Source organism: Lissotriton vulgaris, chromosome 6, assembly GCF_964263255.1.
Source record: "Lissotriton vulgaris chromosome 6, aLisVul1.2, whole genome shotgun sequence".
Classification (NCBI taxonomy): domain Eukaryota; kingdom Metazoa; phylum Chordata; class Amphibia; order Caudata; family Salamandridae; genus Lissotriton; species Lissotriton vulgaris.
Window position 1 is genome coordinate 518,087,014 of NC_141694.1, and position 17,195 is coordinate 518,104,208.

Here is a 17,195-nt window from a genome sequence, read left to right on the forward strand (position 1 = left end):
TGCAAATTAAGATCTTATTGTGATTTTAAAATTGATTTATGAATGTTCTTTTTTATATTGCAATGATTTTAAGTATTCAAGCAATAACACATCATGGCTTCAAGGTGTTACCTCAGCATAAGTTTCGGAATTATTTGCCCTCACGAAAGCTTGCGGTCTAACAGCCCAATTGAGAGTGACTATATTTACAGATAATCAATATACCTTTGGTGTGGTCAATGATTTTGGACAATTATGGTCAAAAAGAGGATTCATGACCTCATCTGCCACCCCAATCAGAAATGGAGAGAGTGTAAAATAACTGCCAGAAGAATTGCAGATGCCAAGAGAAGTCATAGTGGTTGAAGTGCGGCTCACAGTAGTGGCAAAGGCTATGTCGCAATTGGAAACGTACTGTGCACTAGTGACCTGCACATTTAACAGGTCTTACACAAATAAATCTGAAGAGGACACTGCTTTTTCGATGATGTTGTAAGCGGCTGATGCCTGGGAAGAGCTCAATAGATTGCAGGAAAAATATTTCGGAAGCAGAACAGCTGGGCTGGATCAGAGCAGGCTGTGAGAAAAATGCAAATTACATTTGAATGTCAGTGATGGAAGACCTGTGCTTCCAGACAGTCTGTTGTTTCATATGACATCTAGGAAGTGATACAATGATGAGATTATTCAGGCTGATTTGAGTTAATCCCAGATTTAGGATGTGTGCAGAAGAACTGTGCCATTGATGTGTGACATGTCAACAATAGAGGAAAGTAGGGAAAAGAACACCAGGAATATAGGGCCCGATTCACAAAACTAACTTAAGACAAAATTCTAAACTTACTACCATTTTGGTATTCACAGAAGGCACTTTCTCATTTCGGTAATCACAGAAGACACTTACTCATTTCGGTATTCACAGAAGTTAGTAGTCCTTATATTAGGACTCCTAAATGCCTTCTGTGATTACAGAAAGTATTAAAGTTAGGATTTTTCTCAGTTTAGTAGTAAAGTTCGGACTCCTAACTTTAGGACTCCAAAATGCCTTCTGGGAATACAGAAATTCTTAAAGTTAGGATTTTTCTCAGTTTAGGGGTAGTAAAGTTAGGACTCCTATCTTTAGGACTCATAAACCGGTATTCACAGAAGGCATTTAGGAGTCCTAACTTCACTACTCCTAAACTGAGAAAAATCCTAACTTTAAGACTTTCCGTATTCACAGAATGCTTTTAGGAGTCCTAAAGTTAGAAATCCTAGATTTACTACTCTGAAACTGAGAAAATCCCTACCTTTAAGACTTTCGATATTCACAGAAGGCATTTAGGAGTCCTAAAGTTAGGAATCCTAACTTCTGTGAATAATGAAATGAACAAGTGCTTCTGTGAATATCAAAATGAGTAAGTTCCTTCTGTGAATACCAAAATGGTTGTAAGTTTAGGATTTTGTCTTAAGTTAGTTCTGTGAATTGGGCCCTTCAACTCACATAGGAAGATCAGGTAGTCTCTTTAACAGAATGAGGATGGAATTTATTGAGATGCCTGTTTGTAAAGGGTTGATATATGTCCTGGTTATAGTGTGCATTTCCTCTTTGTGGGAGGAAGCCTACCCAATATGGAGAAATGGCAGTCTCACTGTTGCAAAACTGCTGTTGTGAGAGTTGACACCTAGGTATGGATTGCCGGTTTCTCTAGAATTAGACTATGGTACTCATTTCAACAATGATGTCCTAAGAATACTTTCTACAGCATTATGGATCAAGCAGAGATTACACTGTAGTTTGAGACTAGAAGCTTCTGGAATTATTGAACAGCTAAATGGATCAATAAAGTCCTGGTTGGCAAAGGTGTGTGCTTCCACTTCACTGAAATGAGCAGATGCTTTGCCCTTGGTGATGATGAGTCCCAAAGTATTCCTGACAGGAAGACAGGGTTTTCTCCTCAGAACATGTTGATGAGACGTGCAATGAGTCTGCCTGGTGCACCTACAAATGCACTGTTGAATGTAAAAGATGACATGATACTCAAATACTGCAAAGGATTGGTTGATGTGATGCATTCTGCTTTTCACCAGGTTGAAGTTGTTTCCTTAAATATGCATGAAGACCAGTACCATGACCTCAGTCGTGGTGACTGGGTATTAGTCAAGAAGCACATTTGCAGAAGTCTTGCTTTGAGCTTCGATGGAAAGGCCCCTTCAAGGTGATTTTCATCACATACACTGCTGTTAAGTGTGCTGGAGTACCAAACTGGGTGATGCATTGCACTCTCAGACATTAAAAAGTCCTTCTGAAGAGATAGTGTATCTTGAACCTGAACCAAGAGCACTGGTAGAAGAATCACTGAAAACAGGACAACTGCAAGGAGCAATACCCCAAGAGACACAACAGCAAGCAAGAAGGAGAAAGGGAAGAAGCACTACAAAAATTTGCGCCAATCTAGGCTTTTGTGATTTCACAAAGTGGCATTGAAGTTTCGGAGGAAGAGGAAAAGACAAGACCTCAACCTTAGAATGAAGTTGCAACAACACCAGAACAAACAGATGACCTGGTTGAAAGAACAAGTACTGGATCGAGAATAGTCGTCCGCAATGCTGAAGTGCCACAAAACTATGCTTAAAATACATTTAAAGTAAGTATGTCAGCTGATCGCATACCGCAAATCATTGCTGGGGAAACAGAGTCAAGTGGTGTTAGTGACACAGAAGAAGATCATCTGATGCCAAGAAGATTGAGAAGAGCAAGAGTGCTTTGTCGAAGGTATTCTGACCTACATGGACATACTACATGAATCAGTTATTACATCTGCCAGTGGAAGATTTGCTTAATTTAAGATCAACACTTACTGAGTCCCCTGACATCACATTAGAAACAGATTGACACAAATCTACTTGAAAATGATCTCTGAAAAGAAATAAAGGTTCAAAAGACAAAATTAAATAGGAGAGTACGAAGGACTGATTTCCCAGGTCCAAGGCAGCACTGCTGTAAATTAAGCTGAAAGAACACATTTCAAGAAAAGAAAATCTAAGATGGTGCTTAACAAAATCTGAACTGATCTGTTGATTTGCTGCTGTTATATATTTTTCTTAACAATCTGATAAGGACAAACATATGTTTCCTAACCATTTTATTAGTAGTGTTAGTAATCATAACAATGCTAATAGTGATTTATATTATGCCAAAGCTAGAAAAGCCTATGTCCACACCAGAAGTTACATCAGTTGCATACACAATAGAGGAGACAGAATTGAAGGCATCATTTGTGAGCTACTTAAGATTACTCTACTAAAGTTTATTCTAGATTAGTTATAGAATACACAATGGCACTAGAAGTAAAAGTTTGGTATATCTGTGCCCACTTACCTTCATCAGATGCAGAGGAGGTTACATCACCATATACCTTTTTGATATGCAATACCATATAGAATTTAGCCTAGCTTGGTATATAGTTGAGAACATTCTGAATATTTTTACTCAAATCACGACAGACTTCTTTCAAAAGTACCATTACAGGATAGCATGACTTCACACCCACCTGGAAATATATGAACACAGTTTGGTATTTGCTTAGACAAAGTTATGCCTAGAGACACTGTTACTACATGTGAAAATAATTTAACCTGTTTGATGGGATCTTTAGAGAGAGTATTTATTATAACATTAATATTAGAGGAAAGGAGTACAAACATTTCACACTAGAAAAATAGAGAGGAAGACATTTTAAAAAACATTTGGAAGAAAAAAGAAGATGAATCTAAAGAGGAAATCATATATCCAAAAGTCAAATTAGACAAGAGACAAAAAAGGAAAACTGTGTTTTAGAAGAAGAGACCAAATTAGAAATAGACCGGTGTGAATTAGTAGCTGTGAACACACATTTGAAATTATGAGGGTACATGGCACACTTTATAAGGGGACGATACAGACAAAACAGGAGTTTATTTCATTTGTGGACAAAATGTATATTTGCATTTGCCAGTTAATTGAGAGGGTATTTTCTATTTGGCATTGCTATTTCCTAAAATGCATCATGTATATAGTTTAGATGCCTTAATGAAGACATAATCACACAGACATACACATAGTATACGTGGTGGAACACAACTTGTAGGAGATATTTATGGAACAATCATTCCACCTCTAGGAGTAGTTTTAGATCATAAAAAGATTAGAAAATGTTTAACTGTAGTGGAAGTTGCCAACCAGTACTTCTGGAGCTGTATTAGTTTTTAATACAGAATTAGTGGGCATTAGATCAGTGGTTTTACAAAATTGCTTAGAATTAGACATTTTACTCGCATCAAAAGGCGGAGTCTGCCAACTCCTGAAAGAGCAGCATTGCTGTTCATACATTAATGACAAAAGTAAGAAAATTCTAGAATTTGCAAAGAATATTTTTGATCTGACACAATAATTAGAATCATTAGAGACATCTAGGGGAAAATGTACCACATTGTCACCAACGCAGCGCAGCAGCCAAACATGCTGTGCTGAGTTACATGCCAGAGAGGGAGCAGAATATTTACAAATATGGCTCTGTCCTCCCCTCTCCCTAGCAAAAGCGTTGAATTTTGCTGCCATGAACCACGTGCATACTTTTGCACCATAGTGCAAGTATGTGCGTTAGAGTCCAGCACAAGTTTGCATTGAAAGAGTTCCATTCCAGGAGAAATTACTATGCCTAGATAACATTTAAAACTTTGCTACTTTGTATGCGTGCTTTTCCGTGTAGCACACATCCAAAGTCAGAAAACAAAGGAGAAATTAATACATTCTTCTTTTAACGCCTGGTTTCAAAAGGTGTTTCTTTTATGCAAAACCACCCAGTCTCGCATTTTGGTAGATAGGGTTTTGCATAAAAAAATATGGGTAGTTGCATAGGAATGTCCATATAACACCCCATTGCCACTAATTAATGCAATGCAGAGCTTTGAGCTGCATTGCATTACTTTAGTTTATTTCCAGCACAAAAAATTTTTTGCACAGGGAAGAAAATAATTGAAAAAAGCATTTTGTGCATGTTTGAGGCACTTGTATGATGTAAAGCCAGTGCAAATAGTTAGTAAATCACCCCCTTAATATTTTAGAAAATGTAGGTAAAGAGATTCTGCTATTGGAAACTGGTTTATGACCACTGGAGGAGAAATCCTTTAGGCTATATTTGTGCCAATACTAATAGTAAGGTTTAGCTTATTAACCTTGTTTGCTTTTTACAAAAGTTGTAGATGTTAGTTAGATAGAGGAAGGATCAGGGAGGGAAACAATCTGATAAAAGTGAATTATGAATAAATGATCACATTAATCAAGAATACAAGAAGGTAAAGGATTATTAGAGATTGAAAAGAAAGAGGAAAGACTGAGGATGAGAGTTAAATTTAAAAAGTCATTTGTGAAGAAAGTGCGATGGTTAGATAGGGGGAATTGGGGAAGCATTTTTAAAATAATGAGAAAAAAATACAATTTATAGTAAATGTGCCGAATTTATGTATAGGCTTTAATGTAGAATAACATGGGTTTAAATCCAAAAATTGTAGTAGGAAACCATATTTACTCCTAGTAGGCCTCAAATGGCTGAAGCAACATATTCAGTGAAGCTGACATGCCTAGCATATACTTATATTGTATACAAATAATGATTTCTTGACCTTTCAATGAACATTTTTTGAAAAATAGTTTCCTAAATGTTCTGCAATTGTTTCTTCTTACACAATGATTGCTGCTAATAACAAATATAGTTTGTTAATTAGAATAGGATAGAGATGAAAATCCCTCAGGGAAAAGTGGTATATTTTGAACTGATTCCCTGCTCCAGCAGTATGTGAACAAAAACAAGGGAATTAACCATTTTATTCAGGTGCCACAGCAGAGTTATTAGGTTGGTATTTCTGCTCTAGGGGTTAGAACTGATATTAGTAAAAGCAGTTTGATGCGCAAGTCCCTAGTGCTAAGTAATCCAGAGTATTCAAAGTTCATTTCTGATGTCGCTGACAAAGGGTTCAAGCCTGGATTCATCCCAGGCCTGTGGATGAGGGATAGCCATCTCTTCTACCTATACAAGTTATTGAGTCCACCGAGTGCCCAGGATTTTCAAAGTGCATCAGAGTAATCATCCAGAATAGTTCACAAGATCTCTAGATTAGGTATAGCTAGCTTAGGTAACTGGCCTCACCAGTAGAATGGCACTCAAAAAATTTTCTCCAACACCTTGTTTTACCATTATTTCAGAGATGTTTACCATTTTGATTATTCGTTTCGTTTCAAAAACTTTATTCGATTCAAAACAAAAGAATCATAAAAGTTGAACAATTACATTTACAAACATAATTTAAAATTCATTTTTAAAAGGAGTCTTACAGTTATAACACTATAAAATTCATTAGTTAATATAATCACAGATAAAGCCCATAGTTTTACTTTCAATTAATTCAGATGGTTCATGAATTCTTCGTACCGGGGTATATATTAGAGGGCAGGTAAGATAAGTAATAGAAAATCAAAATGCAACAGTATACGATATACATAATCAAAAGGTCAGCTTCTTGGGGCCATATTTAGCCATACCGTTTTCTAATCAAGAGTGACACTCGTATAAAGTTTAACATTGCACAACAAACACCAGATGATGACAAAGATAATAAATAATCATAACCCTCTTTGTAATGGCATGGTTGTTTTTCCTTGAGGATCGGCTTAATAAACCTGATTCTCGGGTCCTTGTATAGAGAACAGAAAAGAACAATATGCATCGTGCTTTGGCTGTCTTTGTTATTACAAGGACAGGGGGGCAGTTTCTCGCACCAGCCCCCCTGTTTAGGAAACGCAAAAAGGAAGTGCAGGGTGTGTAACCTAAACCTTGTCAAATAAAATCGCCATTGCACATGATTTGTGAAGGTTAGATAAAACTGGTGCTGTAAAGTGGCCTTGGGAACATAAGGGCTAACCAGGGAGTTCGCAAGCGGTGATTTCCAATAGTCTGTTTTAATTACAGTTTTGATATCTCCCTGTATATTTTCGGGATTGTCAAATATATCTCCCAAGCCTATTCTATGGAGCATTTCTTTTACATAAGATAGCCAAGGGATCTGATTCATATTTGCCAGTTCTAAGCAGTCCCGGAGGATATCTCTAGTAAGCTGTAAGTCCTCTGATAGCCATATTTTGCCCCATAATAATAAAGGGGACAGGCGAATGATGTCACTCACATAGGTTAGACCTATTTCGTTATGGGCAAATCTGTTTGAAGAGCCTGATGGAATAGCCAATACACGTTTTAAAAATTTATTCTCCATAATCTGTATCGTGTCAGGGCTATCAGTCCCCCAAACCCCTGCCCCATAGGTAGCAACCGACAAACATTTAGCTTTGTACAAGGTTTTTAGATGTATGACAGGTTTTTGGCCTAATTTGCCACAGAAACGAAACAGACCCTCTATTGAGCGACTAGCACTCTGAACTTGTGTCTTCATTAACGGGGCCCAGCTTAGTTTGTTGTTGAAAAGGTTTCCCAGATAATTAAAATTTTCAACCTTTTCAATAATGGAGTTACTTACTACAAACTTTCTACTTTTGGTGCCCTTTGGGCTACAGACCATAACAAAGGATTTGGCAAAGTTTACCTTGAGGTCTAGGTCCAACATGAATTTGTGGAAGGCATCAAGACAATGCTGCATACTATTTGCTGTGAGTGTCATGAGTACCGTGTCGTCGGCGTAAGAAAGCATTGGAATGCTCCTGCCGTTGACCTTTGGGAAATCATGACAGTGGTCCAACAGGTATTTTTCTAGACCATTGGTGTATACAAGAAACAAAAAAGGAGCTAATATGCATCCTTGTCGGACGCCCTCAGTTGAGAGGATAGACTTAGTTTTCTCTCCCCCTGGCCCAAACCTTATGGCTACAGTAGTAGATTCATGGAGTCTACGGAGCAAAGTGACCAAGGGTTCCTCGAAACCCATGACCTCCATCATTTGCCACAGCTTGCTCCGACACACAGTGTCGAATGCACTTGAGAGATCCATGAAGGCAAGATGAACTGAAGATTTCCTTGCCTTCATGTATTTCCCTATGATCAGGGCCAGGTTCAGGCACTGTTCGACAGTACCTTTGCCTTTTCTGAATCCATATTGGGAATTCACAATAAGGCCCACAGAGTCTGCCCATGATTCTAGTCTAGCTAAAATGACCCTACCCAGTATCTTACATGATGCATCAATTAGTGAGATTGGGCAATAGCATCGGGGGTCTGATCTATCACCCTTCTTAAAAATTGGCACCACTACTGCCTCCTTCCATGATGCCGGAATACGGCTAATGACAACTGCTCTAAAAACGTTTAACAGCACGGGGGCCCAAGCCTTAACATTGTGCTTAAAAAAGTCCAAAGGCACTAGATCAGGGCCAGGTGCTTTTACTGGTATGCCTTTCGACAGAGCATCTTCCACTTCTTGCAGGGTGAGCGATGAGGTCAAGGATAGGGAGGATTGAGAGACCACCGTTTCCTTAGTATCTCCTGGTGATAATTCATTGGGTAAAGTTCCATGGGGATTAAAAATGTTCCCGAAATGTGATTCCCATGTTTCACATGCAATCTGCATCACAATATTGTCCTTGCCATTATTTGTAAAAAGGGGGCGATTAATGACTTCCCAGAAAAGCCTGCTATCCTTCAGTTCCGAGGCCTTTTCTAGATCTTCCCAGGCTTGATTTTTTAGATCCGACTTTCTTGTTTTTATGGCTTCTTTATAGGCCAATCTGGATGCTCTGACCAGTTCTATATCCCTAGGTTTTTGTTTTAATGCCGCTTTCAGAGATCTGTTTGTTGCCGAACATGCAGCATCAAACCATCTTGGGCCTAGCCTTTTGTTTTTACCAATTGGTTTTGTGAGGCGTTCGGCTACATGCCTACATAAAGATTCAAAGTTTCCTATGACCTTTTCTGGGTTAGCTGTAGGTGTTAGACATGCCTCGTATTCAGAGCTATATCCATTTAGGATCTCTGCCTCAAGACCCACCGCATCTATTTTACCCCATTTAAGAGTAATACCTTGGTTCCTGCTATACTTTACAGGTTGCTCCCAGACAGGGTGTGTGGGTTTAATAGGGCAAAGCAGTGATAGGATTAGAGGGTTGTGGTCACTGGCAGCATTGGCAATTACTTCCAACTTATCAACATAGTAAAAGTGCCCACTAGAGACTATTACAAAGTCAATGAAACTCATCGTACCTCTGGTACCCTGAAACGTCGGTATTGGAGTAGAATTTAGGCCAACCCAGGGCTCCACTATGCATAAATCATTTAAAATAATGATGTTGTTTAAGGCGTCCCCCTGGGGTGTGTGTTTGAAGTGTATCAGGGGTTGGTCATGGGAGTCTCTCAAGCCACACACCTTCGAGTCCCCATAGGTGCATAATGAACAGTTGAAATCTCCCACCCAGATGACAAATAATAGGGGTTGCACTTGGCGTGCCCTGGCTATGGCCTCCTCCAATTTCGACATTACGAATGTCTCATTGTTGTCAAAGATGTTATAATACCAGTTAATCAGCAACAATGGTTCAGGGAACAAATTAACCAACATCAACACTTGAAACCATGGGGAGTCAACTATCATAGAAGTTACAAGTTTACATAGTTTTAAGGAGGTTGCTGTCATTAGGCCACCTTTTGCCCTACCCGCTTGTGAAGGTATCGCTAGGGTATTAAAGGCTTGGAAGCCCTCAATGTTCTGGGTGGATCGGCTCCATGTTTCCTGAAGGCACAAGATGTCAGAGTCACCCACAAAGTCTAACCATGCCTCATCCTCCAACCTTGAGGCGAGCCCAGTAATGTTCCAAGAAATTAGACGCATCCTTAGTTCACTTTGGTTCTTTCTTACTGGTTCAGGTAATACTACCGGGTTATACTTTAAGGTGATTGAACTTGGTTCACTTTCTTTATTAAGGTCTGCCTCAGGGGCTTGGGCGTTAGAGGTACGATCGTCACCAACGGAAAGATTCTCCCGTGAGTTATCGTTACTACTTTCTCCCTTCTCCCTCTGGCTGGGCTCTCCTATTGTTACGGTATTAGTAGTACAGGGAGGATTTTGTGATGGTCAATCTATCTCTTCCATACCTACAAGTGGATCAAAGCGGTTTCTTAAAGGGAAATTGCTTGGGAACCATCCTAGGTAATCTTCCCCCTGATATCTTGGTCTTAGGTCGTTGTGCCAAGTTAGCGGGGTGTTATTATTGTTATAAATTGATCCCCAATGGAAACCATCACTCTGTTGCGGAGGTCCCCAATTGTTTTGGTTTGGCCATGCGGCCCTATTTCTCCGGGCCCACCCAGGGTGTGTTTCACTGTTGAATGCCTGCCCAGTGTTCTTGTAAAGCAAGGTCGGGGAGCAAAATTCAAATTTGGGTAAAAGTATTCTAGACCTATACATTGAATATCCCCAACTCTAGCAAATCTAGGTTTACAGCAGATAATATTTTTTACCCAGGTATCACTGAAGTTGATCAGGATACAGTCCCCCTCTAGGTCCTTCTCGCTTGGGCCCACCCAGGGGACTGTGCGCACACTAAGTATTTTTGTTTTGGAATCAGGAGGGAGTGGTCTGTTAATGTAAAGCCAATATATTATTTTGTTTTTTAGTTCCTGAATTGATTCCGTTTTATTGGGCAAAACTGGGGGTACTCCAGTGAGTATTACCATAAAAGGGGCTGAGTCTGGGGGCAAGTTTACAGGTGGTAGTTTCCTTTTGTGTGCTCTCTCGTTGTCATTGCTTACTGCAGGCCCCTGTGAACATGTTTGTTTGGGCCCTTGTGTAGTTCCCTGTTTAGAAATAGTAGCTTCTGGTGTTGGTGTTGGTGTTGCACTACCCATATTTTTACTTGGGGGGCCCCACAGTGACCGCCACTGCCGGTTTAGTACGAGCTAATGGTACAGGTTTTGTGCGTACTAAGGGGACCGGTGCTGCCCTAGGGTCACCAGTTGTGAGTGCTTTAGAAGTTTTACTCACATTTTTATTCTCTCCCCCTTTTTTTGAATTGCTAATGTTGGTGTTACCATTTTTATTGTTGTTATTAGTGCCCCCCTCTTCAGGTAATTTATTCTTCAGTGCTAAAATTTCAAGGGAATTGGTGTTAAGAGAGATGAGATGTTCCAATTGGTCTAATTTTAAATTAACAATTTGAATTTTCTCTAGGACGGGTAGCAAGAGCATCTGCTCTGTTTTCTCAATTTCTCCCAGAAGTCGGTCATTATTATTGATATTAAATGAGAAAGTTTTCTGACCCGCATCAACTAGGTGGGTGCCCTTTTGCTTGGGAGGAATTGTCGAAGCTTTAGGTGGTGCTGGCTTCGCTGACTTAGATCTAGTTCCTTTTCTATGGTTTCCCCCTCTTTTACGTTTATTTGGATTGTTAGGTTCCCGCTCACAAAGTACTACATGATCTTGTGGAAGGATAGGCCCATTGTTGCTCAAGTTACTCAAGTTGCCATCTAAGGCATTTTCCCCCGTAATACCTGATGGAATAGGTATAGGAGTAAGTATAGGTGATTCAGTTTGAGAATCCCCTGGGTCTACTATCGTAGTTGTCTGTGAATCAGAGATTACCACTAAATTTGGGCTAGCCTCTAGGTTACTATCTGCACTATCTGCACTTTGCTCAGGAGTAAGTGGCTTATTGGGGGTGATTTTAGAGGCGATATCTCCCAGGGATGAGCGTTTTCCTGTTACTAAGTCTAGGGACAAACGCTTTTCTGTAAGGGCAATTTCTTTTTCTAAGATCACAGTTGCCCGACTTATAAAATCATCTAAAGTTCCAGTGGCTTTTCCATTGTTCGTTTTTACAGTAACCTGTCTACCCTTCCCTGAGCGCAAGGACATCATGTGAATTCTGGGAGACAGCTAAATATATAGTGCTATAACTTACAACCAAACAGTTTAAAATATGAGATCTGTGATCACTGATGAAAGGGAGTAGCCCCGACCCGACCTTGATCGGCCTTGGACGGTCTTAGACGGTCCCGCCCTTGTCCCGGGCTTCTCCCGGCGAGCTCCCGCGCGCTCCCGCACAGCGGTATTCACACGTTAATTTATAGCGCTTGAGGTGATCACCCGGTCGTTGGGGGCGGGGCGGGGAGGGAGAGCAGCCCAGGTGGAACGGGCGCGGGTTACTGGGACTCCTGGGAAATGTAGTCCCAGCCCTCTTGCTCGCAGCCCTCAGCCCCTGTCTCACCCCAGCAGCAGCTAACAGCCCACGAAAGAGAGCGCCCCTCTGCGAAGCAGGACCCGCGCAGCGGGTTCCGCGAGGTGTTGGTGGAGATGCAAGGAATCCACGGGCAATCCAAACAGTAAGGCAGGTTTGTCAAGGTATCCCACGGAGTGCAGGACAAGCCGGTATTTGATCACCCGGTCGTTGGGGGCGGGGCGGGGAGGAAGAGCAGCCCAGGTGGAACGGGCATGGGTTACTGGGACTCCTGGGAAATGTAGTCCCAGCCCTCTTGCTCGCAGCCCTCAGCCCCTGTCTCACCCCAGCAGCAGCTAACAGCCCACGAAAGAGAGCGCCCCTCTGCGAAGCGGGACCCGCGCAGCGGGTTCCGCGAGGCGTTGGTGGTGATGCAAGGAATCCACGGGCAATCCAAACAGCAAGGCAGGTTTGTCAAGGTATCCCACGGAGTGCAGCACAAGCCGGTATTTGATCACCCGGTCGTTGGGGGCGGGGCGGGGAGGGAGAGCAGCCCAGGTGGAACGGGCGCGGGTTACTGGGACTCCTGGGAAATGTAGTCCCAGCCCTCTTGCTCGCAGCCCTCAGCCCCTGTCTCACCCCAGCAGCAGCTAACAGCCCACGAAAGAGAGCGCCCCTCTGCGAAGCGGGACCCGCGCAGCGGGTTCCGCGAGGCGTTGGTGGAGATGCAAGGAATCCACGGGCAATCCAAACAGCAAGGCAGGTTTGTCAAGGTATCCCGCGGAGTGCAGGACAAGCCGGTATTTGATCACCCGGTCGTTGGGGGCGGGGCGGGGAGGGAGAGCAGCCCAGGTGGAACGGGCGCGGGTTACTGGGACTCCTGGGAAATGTAGTCCCAGCCCTCTTGCTCGCAGCCCTCAGCCCCTGTCTCACCCCAGCAGCAGCTAACAGCCCACGAAAGAGAGCGCCCCTCTGAGAAGCGGGACCCGCGCAGCGGGTTCCGCGAGGCGTTGGTGGAGATGCAAGGAATCCACGGGCAATCCAAACAGCAAGGCAGGTTTGTCAAGGTATCCCACGGAGTGCAGGACAAGCCGGTATTTGATCACCCGGTCGTTGGGGGCGGGGCGAGGAGGGAGAGCAGCCCAGGTGGAACGGGCGCGGGTTACTGGGACTCCTGGGAAATGTAGTCCCAGCCCTCTTGCTCGCAGCCCTCAGCCCCTGTCTCACCCCAGCAGCAGCTAACAGCCCACGAAAGAGAGCGCCCCTCTGTGAAGCGGGACCCGCGCAGCGGGTTCCGCGAGGCGTTGGTGGAGATGCAAGGAATCCACGGGCAATCCAAACAGCAAGGCAGGTTTGTCAAGGTATTTTGATTATTCATTGTGCTGTGCTTCCCTTATGCCATTTAATTTGCAGTGGTGAGTTGGTTATTTTAAGTCTTTAACTCTGACAGAATATCTGACTTTAATTATTTTGTTCAGAGTGGAAGCCACTTGCCAGAGCTGTTAAATGTATTACTAGGACTGCAGGGGAGAGTAAGAAGACAGGGATGAGTAGGGTTTGGGGAATGTTTGACTGCCACGATGCATCTTCACCTATCTCTAGTAAACACCATTCAAAATGAGTCATTGTTTTGCACTGTCATTACTCTAGAAAGGAAATATAGTCATGTTTAAAGCTGACTCTCAGAACAATCCAACTTAATGTGTGACACTGACATATCTAAATGTTCAACCCGTTTTCTTGCAAATATGATAAGGTTACAAATAAATGCTTATATTTTAAGTGAAAGTTCTATTGCAGCATACCTCTACGGGTGCAAAACAATATGCTAATATTTGTAGCCACCTACCATACAATCAATTAATTTGAGTATTGCCGGACCAAATAATTCTGAATGTTTATAAAAAGTGCTTCTGCATTTATTGGTGACTTTGTATATGAGGTTGTGTGAATTGATGAGCATGTGAATGCAAGAACAATTTAAAGCATGCATGAGTGGGAACTCCTTCTCAATGCCCAATAATCTGCTAACTAGTGACTGCTTATCATAAGTCACCTATCATCCCTATAAATTGAACTATGTTTTCCAATGTTTCTAAAATGGTTCTCACACTTCACCGGATATTGCATCCTTGCGATTTACTCAATAAGTGATGCTCTTCCTACAAAGCTAAATTAGATGTTTAGTTATTTTTGATAATCCATTTGAAGTATTCGAGACAGTATTGTCTATTTTTGGGAACATACACTGTGCGATTTAGACACCACAAGTAAGCAATAATGTAGTTCATCAAGTTCACGTATATGTATGCTCAGTTTGTAAAAGTATAAGTAGTTGCTTAACACATGCACTAGCTTCCCTTAAGATTTTCCAAATCAACAGTGGTTGTGTTTTGCATCATATTTCAACTTGAAACCCTTTAAAGATGGGCACTCCCATGATGGTATAAAATACTTCAGCTGTTCGTTATTGTAATCTTCATAGCGACTGTCAAACCTTTGAAATCAGGTTTTAGCATGGTCAGATTACTTGTCTGTGTCAGCAATTGATAATGATATGTACCACTGCTGTCCAGAGGCTCTGCATCATATTACTTCTGTTAGACCACCTTGGCGTGGGTCTCCCTTTCATATTTGCGGTTGCCTCATATGTTTTTGCTGGTGTTAGATGCTTTGGAAACTGTGCCACTGCTGTCCAGTGCCACAGTGTAAGTGCTCCCTATTGTAAATTGATGTATGAATTAGTGATGTCATGATTGGCTGGTTTGATTTTCCTGTCAGACTCTAGTACAGTGCACCAGGAGTGGCCAGGGCTTGTAAACCAAATGCTGCTGGTGGGCTTGCAAATAAACAAAAAAGTGCTAGTACTGAGTCTTATTACAAAATAACAATTGTATCCAAAGCCAAAAAATATTGAATTATCAGCCGATAACTGGAATTAATCCATCATTATTTATTTTATTTTTGGTAGAAAATTATTTTTAGGAAACACAACAAACAATTTATGAACCTTGTATTATATATACATATGTGACAGAAAAAGATTTACAAGAAACCAGACACCATTTTTAGACATAAGACAAAAAATGCACACATTTCAATCAAGACACAACCATTCTTCATACACATTCACACTCCTTCAATTCCATAAAACGAAAAAACATATGACACAAGACAACAACTAAAGAAATAAAGGGTGGGTCACTGGCAACAATGCAGAACCAATCACAATGTTAGAAACACAAGTATTGTAACACAATACTAAATATCAAACAATTAAACCAAAGGTTGCAATTATTTAGACCCAAGGGCAAACATAAGATACACAAATGATAAGGTCAAAGGTCGACGCGTTTCGAATCGGACCCTTTGTCCGATTCTCATCAGGACCAGATCGTCAAATCTGAAAAAAGGAAACACATTTCCTTTAGTATTTAGTGAGACTAAGAAGGAGAAAAGCGACAAATAAGCCTGCATGGGCTCCTACCTGAGTGTGAGGATAATTGCAATGCAGACAGTGGATGAAGTCTGTAGACACAGAATTAAACAACATGAGGACACACATAATCCCTACAGTCAGATGAGTCAAAGGGCGGGGAGGAATATTTATAAAGTACCTGCATATGATGTCAATGCAGGCGTGGGTCCATGAAGACTTGTGGGACTCATTCAAGTATTAACTGATGTGCATCATATTTGTTGGAATCTCTAAGAGGAAAATGCATATGTGGCGAATCAGTCAGCGTGACGTGTGGAAAAAGGTATATTGGGAGCTTATACAGGCAAATGTGACAGCGTCTTACCTGTCACAAAGGAGGGGTTGCATACAGTCAAGGTTAGAATTTCACAACCGGATCGGAAGCGGGAATGTATACCGCGGGCTGGAGGGAAGGAAAGGGTGTGTTATAAAATGAGGTCAAAGCATGGAAAGCGTGTTGAGTCCGATTTGTTCACGAATGGGCTTACCTTCAGTGAGCCACGCCACGATGTAAGTGCGAGCCGCTTAAAGGTCCAGGAGTGGCAGCAATCGGCGGCAGGGGTTTAAGCCGAAGCGAGGCGGGGGCGATCGCGTTCACCGCGGGCTGGAAGCAGAAAGGGGTTTGTTTAATGAGCGTGTCCCAGGGCCGGCACCTCAAACAGGAACAGAACTTGCAACAAGGGTGGGTGGTTACCTGTAGTCAGTTTCGCTAGGCGTGTAGCATGGGTCGCTCACGGAGCCGATGGCGCCATTAGTCAGAGGCGGTAACCGGCTACTGCGTATGGATGGTAATAACGTGGCGGCACATAGGTCAATGCAAGTCACGTGATCCCTACTGTGATTGTGGGAATTGTAGTTTCTGATGCTTATAGGGTTTAAAGAGCTCTAGAAATTTCAGATAGTTCATTTAAACCGTTGTCTACCGTGTTAAATTTCAGGATGAGGGTTGCCTCACGCTGACACAGTTTAGCTTCCAAATCGCCTCCCCTACAATCCAATTCCAATTTGCACAAAACAGTCCATTTAAGATCGTGTTCAGTGTGACCCTCTTTACTCCAGTGATCCACTAGCGGAGCATTGGCCACGGATCGTCTTATCCTAGATTTGTGTTGGCTGACACGCTGACGAATTTCCTGAGTGGTTTTGCCCACATATAGTTTCTGGCAGGGGCAAAGGATACCATAGACAACATTTCTAGTCTTGCAATTGGTAAATGTTGTATGTTTCCAGTGTGTGCCATTGTAGGAGAATAAGTCACCTTCAATGGTCTTATCGCAGCAGGCACATGTTCCACACTTGTGGTGGCCCCGGACTGGTGCCATTCCCAGTAGATTGCGTAGAGTGGCTGGTGCCTTTGTGGGTAACGAAGCTCGGACCAAAGCATTGCCAATGCTACTTTCTTTTTTGAAGGCTATCAGAGGTGGTTGAGATAGGCTCTCTTCTAGATTCTTCACTAGATGCCAATTCTGGTTAATTTTCTTCCTGAGTTGATTCGCCTGTGGGCAGAAAGTAGTCACACAGACTATTCTTTCCAAAGGCGGTTTTACCTGTTTGTCCAAAAGAAATTCA